Source organism: Periophthalmus magnuspinnatus, chromosome 23, assembly GCF_009829125.3.
Source record: "Periophthalmus magnuspinnatus isolate fPerMag1 chromosome 23, fPerMag1.2.pri, whole genome shotgun sequence".
In the NCBI taxonomy this organism is placed as follows: Eukaryota; Metazoa; Chordata; class Actinopteri; order Gobiiformes; family Gobiidae; genus Periophthalmus; species Periophthalmus magnuspinnatus.
Genome location: NC_047148.1, coordinates 11,350,136 through 11,369,971, shown reverse-complemented (window position 1 = coordinate 11,369,971; position 19,836 = coordinate 11,350,136).

Here is a 19,836-nt window from a genome sequence, read left to right as displayed (position 1 = left end):
AGAGACCAAGAGAACGTCACCTGGGAACTGGAGCCAACAATTAACTGAACTGCAGCAGCCTTTTAAAGCTATTCAGTCTTTTCAGTGTGCTAGTTTTGTGGTTAAGAGCATGTTTACATTAACATCTTATCTGTGGGTGAAGGTGATATGCGCTGTAGTTTTCTCACTATTCAACACAAAGGACTTTAGATATAGGCAGGATGCACACAGACTTAAGAATCAAATCCATCTTACAGACAGCAGTAAAGGCATGGGGTAGTCCTACCCCCTTGTTTTTACCTTTTTATGGAGATATTATTCCCCTCCCCTGCGGTCACTCCCCACAGTGATCCGTGTAAGTGAGAGCAGAGGGATGTGGTCAGTCAGTCATGTCTAAGAAGATACAGACGACCTGGAGCTAGCACCACAGGGACATGACAGAAGAGAGAGGTTTCTAGGCTCAACAGACAAGCCTGAGTAAAAACCTGAGACACCCAAGCCGCCAGGGACATTAAACTGTACTGAATATTGTTAGGCTGATTCCACCTGAGACTGTGTGCTAATAGGTCCATTTCACACTAAGACAACTCCATCACATCCAGGTACCTGCTGAGCAAGGTCGTTTACATTTGAAATTGAAGGTAGATTGAAAGTAGATCTTTCAATGTGTGATAATTCAGTAATAGAGAGCATATGGACTACTTTATACATGAAACATGTATTATGATTTTAGTCTTTTTTAAGTGTATCCCATGATCAACATTCAGTTCAAGTTAATGCTGTAATGACATCAAAGTAGGTTTGATTTTGAATTGTGCATTCTCAATCATCTTTTCAGCATCCCGCTCTAAATGACAATAGGATGTACAGGCACACTATACTCTGCAGCTTCCTGTGTTTCCCATTATTATTCCCAATCACGTCATAGAAGAGGTGCACAAGTGCTCCCATCTGCTTGACTGGAAGGACAAATCACAGGGGTGCACTTGATTCATTCACCTGCCCCCTGATGAGGGAGTTGGCTGTTGGAGTCCCGTTTATCCTCAAATCTTATCAGTGTCACCCACTCCAGGTGAATTACGGCTCCTTCTGTGCTCATCAACCAAAAACAAAGATGTGATAAGATATTTTAAATATTTGGAACAAACAATGTGCCACATGCCAGCCAATAGCTGAGTGACCTACACAGTTTAATTAGGATCCCTCTGTGCTGCATCTTAATTAATCACTACTTCAGCTGATATTGTATCGAGGAGAGAGGCTCATTTGTGATAAGGCATCTGTTTTGCAGCGAGTGAGCATGTTTTCCTATTAACCGGAGGCCTATACAAAGAAAGCACTGCAATTGGGTTGAAATTGAATCTAATTGGTACAGATAATTCTTCATCAATGTTAATTGCTTTCTAAATGCAACAAGAATTACTTCCTAGATTAACAATACAGCAAATGTTGTACCTGCTTTGGCTGCTAGAAAAAAACAAAAAGAATACATGTCAGAAATGTATTGCATTTACAATATATGACGACTGGAAATGTGTGTTGTTTTTGTATTGACCCTGTATTTGCCCAACACGTAGAAGTATGTTTCTGTTACGCAAATTCAACATTTTAATTTTTTTGTGAACTGGAAAAAAACATCTAGTGCTAACATTGAGTGGTTTATGTTAATTAGCTGGACAATTTTTTTTTTGTCATCCATTACCATTCATTTGTTCCGTGCTTGTTCCTTCACAATTACCTGTAATTGGTTAGTTTTTTTTGGTTTTCCACCAGCAGTGGTTATCTGTATCTACCTCTCGAACAGCTAAATATTTACACAGGAGCTCATAGAAGAGGTAGGTGTCTTGTCCAAGAACAGAAGATCAGGATGAGCTTGAAAGAGTTCAAAACTGCCAACCATTCAATTTATTGGACCTCCTCAGCTACAGTAGTTTGTTTACCTTCCATTACGGTTTATAATACTGCAAATGGTTGTTGTGTTCAGCAGTCAAATGCAAAATGGTTGCATTACATCTAAATAATGATGATACTTATGAGTTGGAAATGCAGCCTCGAGATCATTTCACATTTGGAGTAGACTCAAAGTACCAGAGAGATTGTGGGTATTGTAGCCTGGCCTAATTATCCCTGACACAGACTGGTGATGAGGATCTGGGCACAGACAGAATGATGCCATTGGATTACAAAAGAGATGTTTCCACATGCAGCGCAGTGGACAGGCCAAGGCCTCTGTCACAACACTCTGCCTCCACTGGGTTTAGAGCTGACAATAAGAGGCCCTCCTGACGTCTGATGGACCTGCACACGCTCACAATACTTCAATATTTGTATATGAAAGACAGATATATTCAAAGTTAGTCGGAGAAGAACAATACTGTTTGTGCCACGTTCAGAGTTCTCCTGAATAGTTCATTTGATAGCCCATAGTTCATTTGATTAAGTAATTTAAACATACCTTTTTATGGTTGCCTCTGGATGAATCTGTTTAAGTATGATTTATTGCGAGTCTCCAGCAGTTATAAAACAGATAAACAACTTTTACACCAAGAACCATTGAGAGTTGCTAATACACTTAAAGCAATGCTATAAAGTATATAGAGGGAAAGCCCATATATGCGAACAAAGATGCAAAGATCACCTTAGTATCCTCACTTATTTTCCTTCTCAGTTTTGACCATTTGAAGTGATGTATCTTTTCAATTTACGTTGCACACATTATCAAAGCATTTATCATAATGACTCTTAATCTAATGCCATGTATTATCTAAACCAGTGTTTCCCCAAATGGGGATGGGATCCCCTAGGTTTGTACATTGGTGCACGGGTATTTGTTATTTGCAGAGGAATCAATCTTTTTTTGTTGCTGTACGTAATATCACGACCACCGGTTTCAGATTTTTTTAGCCAAAGTTTCTGTAGCTGTTTTTTGTACAAACCTTGTATTGTTCACTGCTGTGGAGGGGAAATTATGGATCTATTCTGTAGTTTGAGGCTAAAAGATCTTTCTCAGAAACTCATGTTGAAGGGTAGAATTTGTGCAACACACGATGTCAGTAAATGATTTATTCTGTGTAGCATTGTATTGGTGCTGCCTGGTTTCCCAGTTCAGCCATCTTGGCGGGCTTCGCTGCTGTTTTTCTGTTCTTGAGCACGACTCAGAACACTGCTTCAGATCCTCCTCTCTGTGTCCAGGGAGAGACTGGCTTGGTACAATCAATAAAGTATCACTTTATTTGTATGAAAGTTGCCTTGGGCTTTCCACTGCAACTTGTTTTCAGCCTGCCTTGTAATGGGATGTTTGCTCGGTCGCTTGCATTTCTCTCATGTGTAACTGCTTTGGCAACTGCTTTAATCAATTTGTGTTTTACTGCTGCAGGCCTCTAGCTTAAAGAAGGCATAAACAAAGTGTTGTCAGAAAGCATTTAGCAACTAGGAAGCGCTAAGTGTTAAGGCAAGAGAAGTAGAGACAGAGATGGTCCAAGGTTGTACTAGTTTACACATATTTTGGATTGAGGCCACACATTTCTAATACTAAACTACAAAACAACAGTTCTGGCAGTACCATTTGATTCAGTGCCAACAGCGGTCTACAGAGAGCCATGATTCTCTGCCCTGCCGGTGACTACACACCGTTTTAAGAAGTTATTGTTTGAGCTTTTCAAACTTTCTATTATACACTTTCAGTCTAACTTGGATTCAACTTCACACAATTGTAATAACAGGTTTGATTCTATTAAATTGTTAAAGGCAGTCTCATAGGTGAACGCTTTAAGTGCCACTTATTAAATTAATGAACAGACGTAAAGGGGCATTTGTAGTAAATCATTTTAGCTCGACTGGTAGAATTTTTAATGAGTCACAGCTGCTTTAAGTGACCTTTGTTAAACCTGGCAAGCATTTTTCTCATTCACAAGTAGAAGTGTTTATCTTTCTTATTTTTTTTATCTACAAGTATTGCATTTCTGGTGAATTTAAGTTACTGACTATAATGTTAATTGTGAATATTGCATCCTAGTGAGGTTTTATGCATCTGAATGTGTTTTATGAGGTTTTATGCATCTGAATGTAGCATTAGTGCAGTATAACAATGACTGGACTTTTTTTTTACTTGACTGGCCTGCATCACTTATTGCATATACCTCGGGTGTCTACCTTGTCTCTGAAAGCCGACACTGGCAAGGGTCATAGTTTTTTAATTCTGATTGCACACTTCCATGTCAAGTTGTTTTTTTAATAGATAACAAACTTATATGTAACATTTTTATACGCGCACATGCTTCATAAATGAGTCTTTGAGCAACTCCCAAACAGGCAACTAGCTAAATATATAGGAACTTATGTAAAAACAACACAAAATATAACCATAAAAACCAATTTGCACTTTTCCAGGAGACATTTAAGGTCACTAAGCCTCACTGCACTATATAAAAAAAAAACGTTTGAATAAGCAGATAACGTTAGCGTGTGTATTTGTCTGAAAACAGAGTCCCTATCCCCACGGTGGCCTGTCACTCCCGCTTTGGCCCCATATGAGCTCAATCCAAAGTGAACAGTGCCGGCCTGGACCGCTGCTCCAGTTGCTCCAGTAAATGCCTGGCTGAGTGGAGGTAATTGGCTCGCGCTCTGCCAGTTCAGGCTTTGAGCAGCTCACAGTGTAATAGAGACCTGAGACTCGAACCATAGCCCTGTCGGATTGGGCTAAACAAGGTGGGTTATTGTAGCCAATTCCCCATCCACATGGTGACACAGACGGCAGAAGAGATGTTTATGACCACTGATATACATGGGTTTCAGAATGATGAAAAAGTAGGATCCTTGCCAAAGAGATTAACAATTTAAAATAAAGTATTACGGCTTTTGAATTGGAAAACGTCCTCGAAATGCTGCAAATAAAAGTACACTGAAATTCATGCATATGTAAACCAAAAACTAAAATGTAGTGTTTATTGAACTTTTCAGACAAGTTCCAGTAGCACCAGAATTTTACAGGGACTAAACCAGTGATCTAAACCAAACCAAACCTTAGCTAACCAGGTGTTGGAGTATCTAAAACATTAAATAATATGCTTTGGTTCAGATAAGATGCAGAGACACTGACTTGAATAGTATAGTACAGAATAATTGTGTATTCTAAAGTGTAAAACATAAAGTATGCATCATAATATCTGACCAAGATCCAGCAATGGGTCCCCAGGCGCTGAACTGTGGTTGCTTACTGCTACAAACAAGCTGCCCAGAGGCACTGGTTGAAAGAGGGGTCAAATACAGGGCAGGAGGACAAATTTCTCTATGGAGACAATAAAATCACAGTACAATCTAAAAATACAGATATTCATGTAATGTTTTGTCCATGGGCAACATGCTCATTATTAGATTTTTTTTTTTTATCTTGGTATTAGTTGTGAAGCATAATTGTAGTACTAACAGGACTTATCATAGTTACCAAAAGTTTTTAGCATAAAAGACATGCACATTAAAAAACGCAAACCAAGACATCATCGTTAAAGCTCCACTGTTAGAAACAAAGGGATAAAAATGTAAATGTGTCTAGTGTGTAAACCTTGATACCTCCAATAACTGGGACATAAAAAGCAGAGAGGTGCCCTGAGATTTGACTGAATAAAAGAAGAGAACCTGCAGTATAGAGGCACTATTTTCTTTCATATGTCCCTAACTCCCTGCATCTCTCAGACAGGCCTGAGGCAGCACTCATTTGATTTCTTACCAATATTGTGCGGAGAGAGTGATGCGTCTTTGGGCTGCTTCAGGAGGAGACATCTGCTTATATGGATGAACAGATGGGGGTGGTATACTCAAGAGGGTCTTGGCTGTGAAGAAAAGGAGGGGAAATATTGCAGGACTTCTCATTCCCCTAACACTTTGGCCTCCATGTGTCTCACCCTAAAGGACAACTGTTGCGTGAGTGGCAACTGTCCCACGTGCTACTGTACTCTACACTTTTGTACTGTGTAAAATGCTCTTGGTGGGAAGCATCTATTTGTGGGTTTTACTATGATGAAAACTGTTGCCATGGTAATTAACAATTCTAAACAAAATATGATGTCCCTTGAATGGTGAAAAGTGCTCCAAATGGCACATTTGGCAACCAGGAAGCTGAAATCATTTTTATTTATTTATTTATTTTTTTTTCTGAAATGTATTGTCAGTCATAATTGCAGAATATTACAGAATCCATTACCATTCCAGTGCCATTGTCTGTACAAATGTACAAACAAATCCATTCATGTTTTGTCTGCTTTAGTCAATTATCACCTTGTCTATGGTTTAGTCTCATTTTAGACTTGGTTTGTACTGTTTTATCCCTGTTCTGACAAGCTTCAGATACCCAAAATGTAAATATTACATCTATACATTAAATCATACAACTTTTTGACATGTTACTGTACATGGGTCTACATACTGCCTGGAGCCCAAATGACAGGCCTGCTGGTTGGTCACATGTGGAGGTCAGGGATGTGTGAAAGCTCACGTGCATATGTCAAACTAATCTCTTAATGTGTGCTCCAGAGACTCAGCCAATGTGACAGAAATGAAAGATGAAGGAGGAGAAGACATCACCTCTCTTCTATACCGGGCCATAGCGTGATCCCTCTAATGTGCAGTGCAGAAGAGGAGCTGCTAACCACATGTCTGCCAGTGGGCTCTCCTGGGACCCCCGCCCTCACCGCAGCTCATCACAGCAGCATATTAAAATGAGATGACTCAGACTGATGATGACGCAGACAGGCCCAGTGCACAAGCGGCAGTGTCGGCCCGGATACTGGGGCAGACCAGTAAGGACAAGATAATGTTTTTATTTTTGTTATTCTGTAGGTTCAGACTGTTACCATGATGATTAACAATTTTAAAAACTCCTCAAAATAAACCCATGAATAGCAGAGTAGTAAAGCTAAGTCACTTCATCCTCACAATATAAAAAACAGTTTTATAAAAATGTTTACAAATGAACGTATGTACGATTTTGTCTGATCTCAGAAGCTAAGCAGAGTTGAGCCTGGTTTTTAGTGGAATGAGAGACTGCTAAAATATACCAAGGGCAGCAGTGGCCCTAATGCATACTGTAGTTGTGTGGTGGTTGAAGGGGCAGATGGCACCCACTGGTAACCTTGTGTCCATCACCCTATCCTAAGGTAGCTGTGGCTACAATAGTAGTTTTATACCACGAGTATATAATGAAAGAATAATGCATGAAATTTTAAAGCAAGTGTTTTTTTTCTTTGAGATATTAAAGTCAGTTTTGAGTGTTAAGCTTTTTGTCATAGTACCAAAAACACGTTTGAAATCTTCACTAGCAGTGACTAAAACCACACAATATTAATCTTTAACGGGTTTTTTTACCCATGACCACAGCAGGTTACAAGTCAGAGTGCCTCCTACGTCATTCCTAAGTCCAGATAAATTAGCAGAATTTCAGCAGAGGTTATATTCAGCTCAAATCTTAAATAATCCATAAGCAAATCACTATGTAGGAGGCTTAGTTTGCTGTGGATATTTGAAGGGGAAACGCTGTATTCACTCTTGGTTCTACATGTACAGTTATACCACTTCACATTTCTTTCAATGGCTTAGAAAGGGCACGGGTGAAATGGAGGCATTAGAGTAATTTGGGAAATACTTCAGGATTCTTTGTCGCTGGCTTTTTAATGGGGCGGTCGATACCAGTTTTATCTTGAGAAGAGAAATGCACTTGCCTTGTTCAGATAATTTATATCATTTCAACACAGATTGCCCTACCAGCTACATGGAAGCCGAAGCCATATGGGCTCATGTGTGCTCCAGTGATCCTCCTCTCATGTATAAAATATTGTAAATGCATTTTAAAACATGTTTGAGATCTACAGCAGAAAGAAGATGGATTATAGGCGGTGTCCCCATTTAGTTCTCATTATACTCTGCAGCAGCCTTTCTCTGTTAGTTTGACTGTGAATCTGTAGGTTAAACTTAATCCTTACTTAAAATGCACATCATTTTCTATACTGCATTGTGCCCTTCATTCCATTAGAGATCATTAGGCCTGATGTTAATACAGAGGGGGTAATCCAGGGTTACGTAACAGCAGCTGGGAGGCAGATGTTGTGACCCACTTGTCATCTCACTTAAGTGTCAGAATGGCCCTGCAGACTGACTGACTGGTATGGATTTGGAGTGATTATTCAATATTTAATTAGATTTGCATATGTGGTCAAAGACAGGTGTAAAAGACGAATGGGCCTCCGCTGACCCGGAAAGGACTCATCGTCTCTGCACACCTCATCTACCTTCACTGAGTGTTTGTCCTGCGGCCAGCGGTCAACGGGACTCCATTTAAATTATACGAGCTGGATCATTTCTGGTTCTCAATGACTTGTCTCCCTGATTGGTCTAGAAGTGTTACATCTAGAGTTTTTTCCTTATCACAGAAGCCATTGTGGAGCCTTAAGAAGTTCATGATTTTATGCTTTGTTTTGCTGAGAACAATGTACTCAGATTTCAGTTAATTCAAAAAAAATTAACTAATAAGACTAATTAATACTTGTGAGTTTAACATTTTTCTCTTAATGTAATGTAATGTTTCCCATTCCAGTTGTTTTCTTTGCAGCACTGTGATATATATTAATATATCCTGCCACAGTTTTTCAGAAATAGAATGTGCACTTCATCTCAACTTAAAAAGAGGGCATTTGACTTTCTTTTGCCTTTTTCCTGCTGGGCTGAATTGAAATGTCCGACAGAGCTGTCAGAAGGATAAATAATTAATGACCTTCTAAGCCTAAGTGGTCTCCAAACTCCGGTTTGGGATGGTTGATGGTCGCAGGGCTCCAGAGCACAGCTCCTCCTCTCTGCCACTGCTGCATATATATGCCCTTGACATTACAGGAGAGGTGGGGGGCTACGCAGGGTGACGCAATAGGCTAAAAGTGGTCAGATCGCATTAACATCTTCAGGCCAGTTGACAGGACAGTCTGATGGTAACAGGGAAGTGTGGAAGAAGAAGGGGCATAGGCTGTGTCCTCAGGGCATTTCTTAGGACACTCGGCTGGGGTCACTCTGCAAAACCAAGCAGCTATCCATCAATAATGAAATCACTCACAGTCAATGGATTTTGGCATGGACTCCAATGTCCTTTAATCCAACTTATGGTCACCATCAGTGCACGAATACTATGTCCACCTCCCAGAGCTTGTGTCAGCACTAAGTCTGCAAAAATGAATGGGGGCTTAAGGGCATCCATCTTTGAGCCTATATGAATCCATAAATAGGTTTTGGTTGGAATGCACTGATCAGGATGTGCCCATGCAGAGCCTATTTAAACATGTGTGCTAATGGTTTGCTGTCTGCTCTTTCCATTTGTGAAGTGTGTGGGAGCAGTCCATTGCCTTCTTTTCTGGAGAGGACAGCTTTTCTAGCAGAACTGTGGCCTCTCTGTCAAATTAGATTAAGGGCTGCTTACTCATTATTGACAGGAGCCGCTTGCAGTAATGAGCCACGGTGAGAGAGTCATTTACTGTGGTGGAAAGAACACTCACCGGACATTTAGCGAAGTACCACTTTTTACTCCTATTCTAAGTTTTTTGATTGAGTGTGCACTATAATTTTAAAGGATATACAGTAATTGCATTACTGTGGGAGGCTTTGTAATGTTTTGTTGTAAAATAGTAGAAGTAGGAGTTGTAGCAGCAGGTATAAAAGTGGTATATAGTGTATTTTGTTGTGTAATAAGCTGTAGAAACATGCAGTAGTTACTTTTTGACTCATTAGTTGTCAGTGATTGTCGTAGTAAAAGTTTATTGTATTTCCTGTGGGTATTGTGATCAATTGTGTACTACAAATTTAAAGGATACTTGGACAGTAATTGCATTATTCCGTATAGGAGAAGAAAGCTTAGCAATATTTTTTCCAAATAGTAGAAGTAAGAGTTGTAGCAGAAGCCATAAAAGTGGTATATAGTGGTACATTTTGCTGTGTGTTAAGTTGCAGTTGTACAAACAAGTAGTAGCAATGATGTAATAGTAGTACAAGGCTTTCTTAATAGTAGTAAGTGGTCTCCATAATAGCAGTGTGGTATCAGCAGTAGTAGAAACAGATTCCTCTTTGATTAACTGGTTGAATAAATCCACATTGCAGTGCATGTTCAGTAACCGCTCATCTTTGAACTGCCAATGTGGGTCTGATGTGTTTTATCCAGCAGCCCTTTTTGGTCAAACCTTAAAGTCACTTGACAAGAGGGTGCTACTTCATAAAGGCCCTTGAGAGAGTGTGTCTGCGTTTCATTTGTTTGAGTTGGAAAGATGACAGCAGTCACATTTAATTATGGGCTTCTTGTGTCAGTGCTGCAGATAAGGGGATGTGGGGAGCGCATGATGCATACCCAATCACTACTTCTCATTCTACACACTTGGCATCTCAATGAAAATATATGACCATTAGTCCATTTCAAGCATGTCTGTGTGCTCAGGACAATTCGTTTCTGTTTGCCGTTTTGTTTGCTGTTGAGAACATCCACCCATGCATTATGTGTAATCGGGTTGTGTTTGTTCTGTCTGTTCATACACCTGTTTTTGTTCACTGTAAAAGCGTGGCCATTTCTTTATTAGTGTGTTCACATTATGTTTAATAAATGGAGAGGGAAAAAACCTCAAGTTGCAGGTTAGTAATATTATTAATTTACATTTTTCTGTCCTGTATTATATTTATTATTACATTCTTAGACTTTGGTGTGGTGGCAGAGCTTACCTGCTGATCATAAGGTTGTCAATTCAATCCCAGCTCTGGTGCATACTGTCATTGTGTCCACAGGCATAGCACTTCACTGCCTCGTCTCTAGTGACTATGTACGCTGGTGTGGGAGAGTGTGTAAATCTATAATGCGCGTACTGCGAATGGAAACAAGCCCACGGCCACAATCCGTCATGCATGTGTTTTATGTTCAAGTTCATTCACATGCGCCGTAGAATAAAATAACTTCAATAATAAAGGGCTGTCAGTTTTCTGTGTTAATGCAACTTTTTCAGTGTGATTGGAAAACTAGAGCAGCCTCATTGTATCAACAGCATGACGCCTCTTAGTGGATAAAGACAGGGCTTGATTTGATTAACACTAGACAGGCAGCTATCTGTGTCTGATTACCTCTTGCCCACAGAGTGCACTGTTAAAACACACTGGTCAACTATTCTATTTGAGGCTAAATTACCAGTGTGCTAGTCTTTTTCGGCACACTGTTAAGCCCCTATTCAGATCAGGGTACAGGAAGAAAATTGGTGTTGGCAGTGAGACAGGAGAAGGAGCTGCTAATCAAGCCACTGCATCCTGAGCTGACAGAATGCTTTACTACCACTGACAGAGACTAATCTGCTCCATAGCTTTGGTAGCGTATGTCTATGCAGCTGGAGGTTTCACTGCGTCCTCCCTGAGCCCGGCTGCTTTCCACTGTCATCATGTCTCATCATCTCCAAACCTTCTGTATGTACTACTGACCTTTATAGGGCAGCCTTGTTATGAACACTTGTTTTTGACAGCGCACAATGTTACTATATCTTGCTCAATTGATGCTTAATGCTGCCATGCTATTTCTATGTATGTAATTTAGGATATTGGAAAAAATGATAATGATTAATGTTTCAGATGTATGGGTAACTGCAAATGCATCTTTAATGTGGTTTCTATGAAAAGAGAAAATGCGGTGATTTGCATGCTAAATTGCCAGAGGATGTGGATTGAATATATAATAGATTTCAGAGGTTTAAAATGTAAAAAAGACATAGCCAGTTTTATACGAGAACTTTTATTATGCCACAATGGGGAAATTCCAGTGTTATTTTAGTGGCACATGTAAAACAAAGGATCTCATTGGTCATCTATCACTTTGAACAAAATGAAACTTCTCTCACCTCAGAGGAACAGAGTTTAGTGCTTCTTTCATTGATTCTGTAGAAATCTGAAATGTTTTTTGGTCCCCTGTGATATTGTTTCCTTTATTTTTTCCTTGTAGCCGTAATTGTTTCAATATGGACAGACGATGCGTGTCCCTGATGAGCCAATCCACCTGTCAATCATGCCAGTCTGTACTCTGGCATGATTGACTTCTCAAAGTATTGGAGAAGTGTGTATTCTGATCCCAGGCAAGTAAAAATAGACTTAAATCTTACCAATACTTTGAACAAGATAGAAAAAGGTGTGGAGATAATAAAATAAAATACAACATTAAGTAGAGGCTGGTGTCCTTTCAGTCCCCACAGTAAAAATGGCCACAAAGAGGGTCAGAGCATTCAGCCACTCTGCCCCCAAACTCTGGAACACGACCTAACCATCTGTGACAGGTAGACTTTTTGGACATTTTCAAATCACTACTCTTCAAATCTGCATATTCACTGTAGCCATACTATAACAATTTCTTCCGTCTTATTGTTATTATTGCAATTTTAAACATTGTTAATGTGTTTTGCTGCTTTACCTTACTTATATTATAATGTGTCCTTGAAAGGTACCATCAAATAAAATGAACTATTATTATTATTGCAAAACTATTATGTGGCTGTGACTATGTTTATTTAGTAAAGATGCCTGAAAAACAAGCTGTGAATTCGCCTCAAGATTCACCATCCACCTGACTCTATTTGTTGACCCTCTATAGCTTGCATCCTGCTCTGTGTGCTCAGTTCAAACCAATCTGGCAGGTGCAGTTCGAAAAGCGCACAATGTTGTCAAACAGAAATCAGATTTGCTCCACTCTCCATTAGCCTTAGCCCCTTCACTTCCCCCCCTGGAGATCACATTAAATGACATCTGCTATCATCAGCCTAACCTGTGTCAGCTCCGTGCGTAGACTGCAGATGGCCCAAGCGAGCGTGTGTTTCTGAGGCGGCAATACAAGACAGATAAAGAAGATACGACAAACTTTGGCATCCACAAACTTACATTAAGCCTTGTTAGATTTGTCCTATGATATAATTAACATATAAATTGGTACTGGTTCATAAACTAGGCACAGTGGAGAGGCGCTTCGTACCGTAGGGGCATAAGGAGACAAATGTATTCAGACTGCAAAGCTCATATCACAGCTCTAATAACAGACTGCAGGACATGGGGAATGTGTTCAGAAATCATGCATGCTTCTCCAGGAAATATGGTGGGCTTGCATTGCCAGGCCGAGGCTGATAAGGGGGTCCACAGAGTGACAGAAGACTGAGTGGTTGTCAAAAGTAGCGATGCATGACCCAGCTCTGCGGTCTCAGCCACAACCAAATAGCTCTCCTTATCTTCTGACAGCGCTATTTGGAGGGCTCATGCGCTTCTATCTGTCTCTCTTTCAGGTGCTTTTGTGGAGATGGGATGGCCCTTGCCCTCTCTGTGTGCCAAGTTCAACCAGCCCACTTGTGTAGGCTTGATAATGAGAACTAGTCCTTTTATTTGTTGCAGTTTTTGATTATTTGTTTAGACCTGTTTTCAGCTCTCGAAAGACCACCGCTTTCATCTGACACCTCTTTAAACGACGCAGTGAGCCAAGTAGGTTTTTACCACAGTGGCTTAAAAAACAAAATGCCTCACTGCTTTTGAGATGTGTATGTTGTTTCAAGTTACTAGTCATGGTTTCAGCTTTTTGTTTATAGGTGATATTTTTGAAGACTTGTATTCACTCAAGAGATATCATGTCCAATTTTAATTGCTATGGCAACAGTTCTAGATCTGCATCACTTTGAAATGGACAAATTATTCTAATAGAACTTATTGTGCAGTCTCCACTCCATTGGCTGTAACTTGACCTTCGTGCCTCCCAGTGAGCACTAATCATCTGGCACAATGTGCATTCATTATAAACATACATCAAATCGAATAACCATAGCCAGGACATATTTGGACGTAGGCATGTACAAAGGGCTGGATTAAAGCAACACAAGTATTAATTGGTTGGCTGATGTGAGGCTGTCAGCAATGGTGGATGCCTCATTATGGTGCTGCAAGGAAAATAGAAGAATGAAAGATGAATATGCCCCCACTTTCTCAAAACTGGCAATTTTAAAACTGCAAAGCATGTCATTTCACTGTCAACACATCACTCAAAAGGCCTGGAGCATTAGAAAAAAATCAAATAATTTCCATGGATACAGGCACAGTGAATAGGTATTTGTGTGTTTGTTTATCTGCAATGCTGAGATTCGTGGGGACAGTTTGCTTGGCTAATGGCTTGGCGGGCAACACTGTGCTCTCTAAGGCAAACAACTAATTAGCAAGAGCAGATGAGAACATGGAGTGCGTGTCCGAGATCCGCACACACCATGTTCAACCAACCAGCAATGTGCTATTTCTGCACCGTCCAATCAGAAACTGCCATCTTGCCACGCCTGCTCTTTGTTTAGCGCACATTTTGGCCAATCTCTGACATCTTAACCTTTAACGGACTCTCCCCTCCGCTCGGCGAAGCTTCCAATTACCATGGTAACGGCATGTGTCAAATGGTTCCTTAGACCAGAGGGAACGTCGTCAAAACTGAATCCATCAAGTTCAGGGTCATTTACCGCTCAGGCTTTTCTTTGTCGTCACTGCTGCACAACAAGAAGAACAATATGAATCTAAGGAGTGCTGTCCTTGAGGTAGGATTGAGATTTTTGTGCAATAGGAAGCACAAAAGCACCAAGGATTCATGTGAGCTACTGCATCACTTATACTGGTAATTACAACTGGAACACACTCCAAGACCTTGTACTTGCTCACATACACAGTAAATAACAAATTCCTGAAAGTATTCCTATACGAACCCTCTGATGTGCACATATATGTTTTGTACCAAGGGTTAAAGGCAGATTTGAAAAGAAACAGGCACAGTGAAGCATGGCAGAAGGAGAATCTTGTTTCAACAATATTGAGGGAGTAATTACACTGACACCAGATCAGAAAGGTGGAAAAGATGTGATTTTTTTTTTTTTTTTTTTTTTGGGTAACCATGGCAATGAGTGTTCAGAACGGACATCTTGTATCTGCTGCAGCTCCACATTGCCATTATTGAAGAGAAAAAGTAGAAAAGTTTTTCAAACCTAGCAAATATTAGTCACATCAACAACTGCCAGGCTCAAGGTTAAATCCCGCTCTTATCATTTGCTCTCATTCTGTGGCAGTGACTGTACTTGTAATGTTATGTATAGCGTTTTTGGAAGAAGAACTCCGCTCCTGCAGCTAATCATTTATCCAAAGTTGGTCCAGGCCAAAAAGAAAAGTACAAAGGAACGGGATTTCCTTGGCCTTATGGTTCCTATCTGAGTGCAAGCACAAGTCCGATTCACAGTGTTTACAGAAATACCATTTTAATCCCCTTGCAGATAGAGGACAGATGGAGGATTTCACCTGCAGTTTGCTTTGGCATTTTACACTTGGACTTATAGATGAATCATATTGTGTAATCTGAAATCTGCCTGTTTGAAAGCCCTGGACATGTTTGTGCTGTGTAATTGGGGTGTGCTATTCTGCGAAATATGTTCAAGATGCAATTTATCTTCAGCTCTGCTACGTGCGCCGCTGCACTTGGCAAAACAGTCCGGCCGCTGATACAATCCTGTAATTAAATTCTCTCTCATGGTGTCCGTCGCTCTGCCCTTTTTAATATCTCATGTTCCTGACAATCCCAAAATTTGTATTCACCAATTAGGCATTAAGTTCACATAGCGTATATGTAGCTCAATGTGGAGGTGGGACTTTCTGAGTAATCATGAGACTACAGTATCAATATTTATATAGTTTTTATATGGAACATGAGCTAATGTATTGAATCATGAGGTTGCCTGTGATTCACAGTCCTGTCTTAATATATTACAAATTTGGCCTTCTGTATTCTGTGTAATCTGGCACATTTCACAACGAGCGTTCAGCCCTATAAGATACAGTACTTTGTTTGCTGAACCAGACCACACAGGCCAGCCTTCACTCCCCACATCCATCACCTGTCACCAGTTCACCTCTCCTTCCTTTATGAACTACTTTTGATAGATACTGAGCACTACAGGCCAGGATGATGACGCACTGAATTTATATATCACCCTTCAAGACACACAAAGCCCACCCACAAGAGCTCTTTTAGATGGTAGACTTTTTTGCTCTTATCCATTTCTGATGCTGAGATTTTGAAGACAAAATATTGACCTGCTGCTGAGAGGATTCACGATTTTAAGTCTTGTCACTTTGCTCTCACTGGTATGTAGTTGTATATACTTTAGAGTAGAAGTAGTGCGCCAGATTGGCTTGGCTTAAAGTCTTAACGTCTTACATATGAAGCACAATAAACAAAGGCAGGCACATGTCAGGCATTCCCCAACTGAGCCCGGTGACACTTAGGAGAACCACCATGCAGTAATCACACTCGCAATGAGCAGGTCTACCCTCTCCCTGCGTGGATCCCATACACTCCATCTATTTTTAACCGGCTGCAGTCCTGATGTATATTTCAGCAGTGACAGGGTCTTGATGGTAACATTCACAGCACAGCGGTCAAAGCAGTTCAACGATGTATCACCCAGCATGTCATCCAATCACGGCACTAGGCTTTTCCTACTCCCCATCTCGCTCGCACACTAAGGGGTGAAAATCAGATCTCCATGTGGCGTGAAGACAGAGGGAAGAGAGATGCGCATCTATTATACATGAGTTTTATATAAATATATATATGTGGCTGGGTGACATGAACTGGCTAGAGCAAATTGGACTCTTTTGACTGTCTCCGAGGGGAGCCAATTACTACATGTCTTGCTTCAGAGCCTGGGCCAAAATAACCAAATTCACCCAGTCTTCCCCCAAGCGTAGATAAGCCGAGGAAAAATGTCCGCTCTAGTCTCCAGTTCAGTTCTATCCCCAGAAGACTATAACCACACACATCCTGTAGTCATTACCTGCTAATGACTCTACCATTCCTTTGAGAGTTTAAGGAAAAGAGGCAAAAAAAGTGAGATGGAAGAATGAGATGGGATGGCCAATCATTGTGGAAGATGGATGTGTCCCTGGAGCATATTGAGTTCAGACTGGAACGCTGGAGACATGGTAATCTGGGCTCTGGCTGGTTACACTGTTGTTCCAAAGTGACCAGGGGAACTGGGACTGACTGTGACCTTCACCTTCACAAGAACACATTTGACGGACAGAGAGAAAGGCCTGGCATAATGTGGTCAATTAGTATGTTAGAGAGGCTATTGGAGACGTCATGCACTTAACATCTTGCTGCTGCTGCTGATTTTAGTACAGAGAACAAGAGTACAAAATGTTCATAGAGATACATTAGCCAAACAATATATATATTTTTAAGTAAACAAAAGAGCCATGGAACAACCTGAAAAACCACTGGGTCACTGCCAAAAATATGAGGTATCACTACAAAATCCCAGTCTCCACAGTATAGAACGTCTTTTTCTATAATAATTATTGTGGCCTAATTAGTATGAGATGGTGGCACAAAATTATGTAACACTCACTAATTCCACAATGACCAGCAGGTTGGGTGTTAAATATTTGAGCTAATTAAATGTAATTTTAGTGGTCTTTTACTGACTAAATAAAGGAAGGATTTTCTCCGTCTATAAAGTTCACCATCATTAACTATTGTAAAAGCCTGGTAAAGGGGATTTGTTTCACTTCTCTCTGAATCTCTCCAGTTTTCCTGTTTTAAAAATGACTAAATTGTTCATCTTAATCCTGACCAAAGGTGATGTTAAGTGGACTGATGCAATGATACTACCCTTTGTAATCATAAATCTCTAAACATTTATCAGAATGTGTCAATAAGCTAAGTCCAATAGCTGAGTTTTAGTTTTTTCCTGAAAGCCACTTCCACATCATTGACAAGTCTACATAGAATAATAATGAATGTCCACCCGTCATTGAACACTCACTTATCAAAATGGATTTTAAGTGCGACCAAATCAGATGTAATAAGTATATTTAGGGAGCAAAATCAGTTCCTCTGGTCTGTTTGACTCACTCTTTTCCCTGCAGTGAGAGATAAGGAAGTTGTTCACTGTGACTAAGGTCTACAGGGTCGAGTGACGCATAGTAATTTGTATATTTATGCCCCCTACAATATATGCGAGTACACGTTCTTTGTCAGTAGACCATAAGACAGAAGAGAAGATATGGAGGATGTGTTGTAGAAAATACAAGGATCTCCAGTCTGTGGCGTTTGCCTGTAGGCTCCTGCTGTCCGCTGTGATCCACTACAGATCTGACTGAGACCGCTCTGCCACAGGGTCCCACTCACAGCAAAGGACTCCACCAAACACATGGAGGGTATTTTTTATGTCTTCCAGGCATAAGAGGAAAAGACAGGCTACAGATGCATGTCCTGGAGTGTTGGCATGATAGACAGTGTCTGGGTTGATCTATTGATTCAAGTTTTTGCTGTTTGTATACAAGTATGTTGATACATTTTCCATATGAGACAGTTTTAAGAGCAATATTAACAACATAGATACATCTACCAGTTATTCACTTTTTTGCTTGTTTGCGTTTTTCAAGTAGATGGAAGATTTTGTTTGGTACCCGTCCACCACGCGTATGACAGCAGTGTCTTTGATTAACTTTATGTCCATCGAATATGGCATCAGCTTCTCCTTATATGAAACAGAATAAGCCGGCATCTCACGCATTTCAGTGTACATGTGCGTGGACGGCTTTGAAATGACAAAACACTCATTTGAATACAAACCGTTGTGTTTATTCCACACAGACAGTTGATGCACTGAATAATATTATGCGATATTTTTTGGAAAGATAAATTAAAGAGAGCTATATCCATCATACACTAAACAAAGACTTCCTTCTCTCCTCTCTCAGTGCTGATCGCCTCTGCCTCGTCTCTGCAAACTTTGTACACAAGGTACAAAGTTTGCAGACAGGCCCACACAATCCCACGTCAAGTTGCCTTTTTATAGATCCCAAGCCCATTTTGTGCGTACACATGCCTTATAAATGAGACCACTGTGTGAAAATGTGTGTTTTTCCAAAGTATTTTTGAGCAATGAAAACATCTGTTATGAATAAATAAAGGATAGATAGGTTTATGTCATACTGTGGAATATTTCAGGAGAAGCAATAACTCAGGCCCGAAGTGCAGGTCGATAAGTTAGTTTGTGTGGATTATTTTGTTATTATTAGTTCTGCTGTGTTGTTTTGTGAATGATGCTGTCAGGGGAGGGTGTGACTGACCATGTTACAGTGAGCACAAGTGACCTTGAAAAGCGATTTAGTCTTTTTCTCTCCACACAGGAAGTTGTCCGAACTGTGGCAATGCGTCAGAGCGCTTTTGCTTTCATGAACGCAATATAACTTCTGTGGCACCACTTAAACATCTCCAACTAGATGTAATTCTAAAGCCAAAGCACATCTTTTATTCCCTTTTCAGAGTTCTTATCAAAGGAGCTGCAGTGCCAGGTGCAGCGGGCCAAGGAGAAAGTAAAAGTGGACACAAAAGACAAGAATATCATGTAATTTTTTTGGCTGTACCATTGATTTTTGAACAAATCAAGCCTATCTGTTTAAACAATATATACAATTACCAGCATTTAAACAGCTCAAATCGTTAAAGTGATTAGCGGTGTTTACCATAAGCAACATTTTGTACACAAGATAACAGTACTCATTTGCATATGCTAATACCTGCTAATTAGCTATGCCCCTCAGGGTAATTCTTATTCCGTATCCAACCTACAGGCAGTTGTGTCTTTTTATTCAATACCTTCAAAAACAGCCAAAATAATGAATTAATTCAATCAATCATGTAAATGCTAATATATGCAGCGACAAATGGCAAGGGGGCAGTTTAATGTCAGAAATCAAGAGGCAAAGATCCAAGAATATGCACAGACATAAAAGAGTGTCGCTAAGGTA